Genomic DNA, 6,000 nt, shown 5'->3' on the forward strand with positions numbered 1-6,000 from the left:
GCGGGAGGGAGAGCGATGGACATGGTAACCTTGGCTCTCCAAAGGACAAACGTAAGAGTTTTGAAAAGATCAAGCTGGAGGAGCGGGGATTTTGTTTATGGAGGAGTCGGAAAGGAACAGGACGCTTCCCGGGAACACAGGTGTGTGTGTGTGGAGATTCTTACTGTCGGTGTATGTGTGATCAGGTGATACAGCAGTGTCCCCAGAACCTCCCTTCATATGAGGAGCAACACAAATGACAGTAAAAGAGGAGGAAATGTCCTCAGCATGTGGGTCAGCCGTGTGTTAAATGGCAACTTTTAGTTTTAGTTCCTCTGCTACATTATATTCCACTGAGGTAATTGAGGCCTGTTTCTTCACAGTACAACAAGGATGTTTGGTGATATACATCTGTACATTCTGCTGCTGTGAAGGTTTCTGTCAATATTTGTCTACAGCAAAGGGAAAAAAAATACATTACTGTAGGTAACTGTTGGACAAGTGAAAAACTCGCTTTAGCCACATGGGAAGTGAGACAATTTGCCATTGACAACACAGTGTGTTGAGAAAGAAAATATAATATATGACAACAGGGGACATTAAATAATTAAACACTGTGACATTTGAATAATATAGAATACCAGTGTTCAAGACTGAAAAACAGGTAAGGTCAGGTAAGTTTAACTACAAGGAACACAGACGCTTCCTTCATTGTTTTCAAGCAACAACTGCCTAAACAACTGATATACAGGCAAACAATTTGGTGTTTGAGCAATTCAACGAGTATGTGCTATACGTCTAGTTGGGCATCTATAACACAATCACACATCAGGCCGGGACTTTGTGTCCAACAGGAAAGTTTGAAAACGCCGGGGTTCTGTCTATATAATCCCTACACACTGTTTGTTTACGCAAAAAACGTTTGTCAATATTTTCCGAAACTGCAAAAAAAGAAAGAAAGAAAAAATACATAAAAAATGCATGAAGCATCTGTTACAAAGGTGAACAATTTGGCATTCAGGCAATTCAGCAGTGAGACTGCAGTGTATTTGGACAAGATGATGAATATACCATACATCTAGTCAAGCCTGTATAATGGATCCATGTGTCAGGGTGTGACTTCGAGGTGTTTCCTGAGGAGTGCTGTGTGTCTCCTGGCCTTTATGGGAGCCAGTTGGTTGTGAGAGTGTGTGTGTATATGTGTGTGTGTGTGTATGAGTGTGTGTCTGGCTTTGTAGCTGCTGGGCTCCACAGGTACACAGGCCATCGATCACACGGTGCGGCCATTATACACAGGCAGGGGTGGAGGTGGATAATGCTCCCACCGCTGCCACCGCCGGGGCCTCGACCGCTCGCGGGTCAAGCGTTTGGCTGGCCAGCGGTAATCAAGCCGACAGCGGGCTGCCTGTCTGCATGACAGATAACGTCACTAATACTCATCTGTACACACAGGCACGCAAATACACCCACTCTCACACACCCGGGCCACTGGCGTGCTGCTTCTGGGATGTTAAGAATAAGCACAGGCGGGAGGCAGAAAACTTCAGGATTAAAGAGAACCACCGACGGGCGCGTGTCCGTGTCCACAGCCCTAATGTGTCTCTGATGTGCTGCTGAGGAAACAAACATGCAGGGCTGCATTTACAGACACTGTGAGTATTTTATAAAACTAGGTGCAACATGCAATTTATTTTTTTTATAATGGATGTTTAAAAAACTGCGTGGGATGAATGGTCTTCACTCCCGCAGCAGAGGGTGGCGATAATGCACCAATGCCGACCACTGTAAAACAGCAAGAAGAAGAAGAAGTCATTTACACTGTCGCTGTCTTATGTCTCTTAATGTCAACAATGGAGAAATAAACAGCTGATACTTTTTACTAGAATGTGTCATTTTATGTGTCCACCTAATTTTTCAGCTTGTGCTCCTACAGTTCTCAATGTGAGGCACCAGACTGGAGTGACATGCACTGTGCATTTACATTTAAAAAGCTATCGCAGAGTAAAGTTTCTATGTTTGTAACCAACTTATTTGCATGTTATTCCAGTGCAGAAGTTCTTGCTCTTGAGTGTTTTAATAGTTTAATTGTTTATAAATTGAAAAAGAAAAGATAAAGTAACCCCAGCGTTTCCCCCCTTAAAGCTGCCGTATGAGATATTTCTGCAATAATACACTAACCTCATTAACTTCAAACCAGGAAATGAGGCAGAAACAAAGAAACATGTTCTACCCCTAATTGTGAGAAGCTTCGAAATGGGTTGAGTTAAATATAAAACTGTCTCTTTAACAGCAGTGAGCCTACAGAGCAGGGCTCAGCACTGATGGCTCCACCTGTTCAACACCTCCACCCCAACCACTCAAAGAGACAGCGAGGACCAAGAGGTGTGCATGCACTGACGAGGAAAATTTTTAAAAAGCTGCTATTTGTTGTCGCCATGTGCAGAATGACCTCTGACAGATATCTATAACACAGCAGGCAGATAGCAGGTAAAAATCATACTTTCATATTTAATTTAAGAAAGACAATATTTGCTCCAATTTGCCAAGTAGTAAATGTTCACGCGAGCGTCACATCACTGTCGACTCAAAGTCAAAACATCTGCTGTTTGAGCTTCCAAATGGCAGGTGGAAGACCGAGCGAGAGAGAGGGAAGTGGGTGAGAGACAGGCAGGGAAGGAGACAGAAAGAGACGGGAGACAGAAATAGAGGAGAACAGATAAAGAGAGGGGAGAGGATGTGGTGAGGAAGCAGAGCGTAGTAGAGCCAGCCGCTGGGACTGTGAGGAATGAGCTGGCTGTGCTATAGGAGGCCTTAATGAGCATTCTCTCTAAACCCTGGAGAGTCTCTTTACAGCTCTCGCCCAATCTCTGTCTTCTCTCCCAGCCAACGAGGTGCAGACACACAAAGCTGGTTGCACGGCGCCATATGCACAGACCCGTACAGAACATAAGACAGGCCGACGCAGACTCAAACAGGCACACACACGCATGTTTGAGGCTGGGGGAGTGTGAATTTGTCCAGTAAAAAGAAAAAAAAAAGAAAAAGAAAAAAAAATCCCTGTCACCTCTGCAGGGTAACGCAGCTCCCTCCAAATCTTCTCTCATAATGAAACAACATTAACAGACTACATGACACAGTTCTCTCTCCACGCCTGCACGCAACACTAATATCTCGCTCTATTTCAATTCGGTGGCATTAAATTGGTACAGTGAAGTCAGTGTGGATCCTAATAAACCAATAAACACCTCTGAACCAAAGGGAGAAGTGTGGAAGCCGCGCTCAGATAATGACCATTTTATGCATTAGTAAAACACCTGTGGTAATAATGGCTTCCTACTGTAGGTCCGTATTTTTTCTCTCTGCAGACTAATGTGCCCTTGATTCTCTCTCACTTATTACCCCCTCCCAGCTGTAGTTACGGACAGGAGGGGGGTGGTGGGCATGACAGAGGGTACCCTTGTAAGTGCCTGTGTGTAAAAGCCTCAGGTTTTATTCCCACCCCCTTAAAAAACAGCACCTTTATTCTTTCTTTCCCCGGGAAACGGCTGAATGACAAGGTATCCGGCGATTTCTGAATTACGGCTTGACGCGTGTGGGCCTGAAAAATGGAAAAATGATGAACAACAGGACAAAAAAAAATACAGGGGGTGAGCAAGTTGCCGGGGAGACGGGGACAGCTGTAAATCTGGTTGTGGGACAGGGCAGGAGATGAGGTAGTGGGAGGAAGGGGGGGGGGGGGGGGGGGGGGGGCAGCACGCTCCTGCAGGTGTATCCGTCGCCTTTGTTTTCTGCGCTGTTTGTGTGTGCATAGGTATCTGCAGAGGATGAAGAGAAGGACACTTTTATTTAACAAAGTGATTAGACCTCTCTGTTGCCTCTCAATTCCAGCCTTGAGTGGCGATGAGGCAGCTGCCCCTGAGCCGGCCGGACCTTGGAAACCATCCAGAGCCTCTCAACGACTCACTCTCATTAACTATTAACCAGCGACTCGGGCCTTAAATCATCTCGGTGGTCCCCAGCCTGCTGACCCTGCTGTGGATGGCGGAAGGCAGCGGCGGAGCGGTGTTTCATCGGAGCTCGCCCAGCGGACACCCTGCTGATTTAATGGGCTACAATTACACTGCTTCTGACACAATATATGGCAAACATTTATAGATTTCCCTCCCACCAACTCTACAGCCAGCAGCGCCAATACATCCACCCCCCCCTCTCATGCCAACACCACCACCACCACCAGCAGCAGCAGCAGCGGCAGCAGCAACCTGCTTGACAGCCTGAGTTTTCATGAGACTAAATTACATGTCTTGAATACAGCTCGGCACTGACCTAGAGGCCAGTACATATGGTAAAATGCTGAACTGCCCGAGGCTATTGCACCACATATAGAGCGCATATGAACACACTACTATACAGGAGGCCATCACTCTACTCGTAATGCAGCTGTTTTTTATTTATTTTAAACCCTGACTGAATATAGCTGCTCGCTAGTTGTGTTAAAGAACCGATGTAATGAGGAACTAGCCGTCACGGCAGAACCATATGGCTGGCCTGCTATTTATGTATATCTGGTCTGATTAAGTCAGGTCTGGAGGCCCCAGAGTACAGCACTTAGTTGATGGTGACTGGAATGGGCTACTAGGACGCCACCGAGCCCAATCAAGCGCAACGGAAAAAAAAAAAAAAAAAAAAATTAGACAACAGTCCCCCGAGAACCCGTGCCTTGTTTTTTGTTCCTTCGTTAAAGAAGACATGCTAATGTGCATCTTTCTATAAGTGGATCACAACTGAGATAGTTCACACTGCTCTGGGTCATCATCAATCATGCAGCTGATGTCTATTGATTCTGTCCAGACTCGTTATGGCACCGAGAGCCGCGCCGCCTCCAACGCGCGCCTTTGCATCGGTGGCGTCAGGGATCTGGTGCTCAGGTAAACATGTGATGTAAAGCTACCAACCTCCATCCTTTACCGCCTCTACTCTAACAAACACTCTGTGTGCTTTATCAGCGTTTTTGCATTTGCTCTTCGTCACCTTTATCGTTATTCTGGAACATGTTTAATGATGAACACAATGTACCTGTATTTTTCCAGTGACTGATGATAATTTCTTACCCTTTAACCAACCTTGACCCCTGACAAACACACACAGCACGCCGCCATCTATACTAATTATGTTGTGTCACCAGCTTTTCTTTGAAGGTCATCTCACTGAAACAAATGTCTCCTGGGGTGAGACAGCAGTCTGTAGTTTTGCTTATCAACATTTCCCTGAGAGCGACAGCAGGAGGAGGACGAGGCAGAGGAGGAGGAGGAGGAGGAGAATAATCGGCCTGATAATCTGACTGAATTCCCATTAAGGATTCAGAAATTCAGAAATGTATCCCTAACCAATCAGTAATTGGAATATCTGTCACATGTATTTTCATTCGTACAAAAGTTATGGTAACTGCTCTGGGGAATTACATGAATGACACATTTTACACGTTGAAATGCATGATCTCTATAACAAATAACAACTATTTTAACTAACAACCGCTACAAATTGAAAACATCAATCAAACTTTCACAACGTAGGCTGCAAAACGTATCTGAACCTCTCAGCAAATCGCATTAACAAAAGCCGACTGAAGCTATCACACATCCAGTCCTCGAGTGAGACCATATTGGAGGTGTGGGTTACATCTACTTTGACTACTCACAAATAACACTCAAACAGGTCTTTATTCACAACAAACATCTGCTGGTGTGAAACCTGCCACGCACAAGGAGCTCGAAATGTTGATTACCATGAAGTTGAAAGGGTGACAGAGTCTTCTCAAAGAGTTTAGATCTTCATTGGTCAAACTGTCCGTAAATGCTGTTCTGTGGGCGTCTAGTTAAGAAAACACCGCAGAATAATCAGTAACACAACAAAGATGCCTAGAATAACAGCTCAAGGCTTAAAGGAACCCACTGGAGCTGGTGAACATCTCGAATGCAAATCAGAGCACACGAGGAACAGAGAATTAAATTTGAGTGATAA

At 45.2% G+C, this 6,000-nt stretch overlaps 1 protein-coding gene across 1 annotated transcript in view; it reads right to left on the reverse strand.

Moving 5' to 3' along the window:
* The window catches only part of LOC146982592 (C-reactive protein-like), a 468,648-nt gene extending 468,241 nt beyond the window's left edge, over positions 1-407 (reverse strand). Inside the window, exon 1 of the mRNA XM_085783649.1 lies at positions 399-407. The gene's annotated coding sequence lies outside the window, so the exon portion shown is untranslated. The remainder of the gene's footprint in view (positions 1-398) is intronic.
* Between the last annotated feature and the right edge of the window lie 5,593 nt (positions 408-6,000).

The sequence above is a fragment of the Trachurus japonicus genome, chromosome 8, assembly GCF_045865225.1.
Source record: "Trachurus japonicus isolate A0001 chromosome 8, Traja_1.0".
Classification (NCBI taxonomy): domain Eukaryota; kingdom Metazoa; phylum Chordata; class Actinopteri; order Carangiformes; family Carangidae; genus Trachurus; species Trachurus japonicus.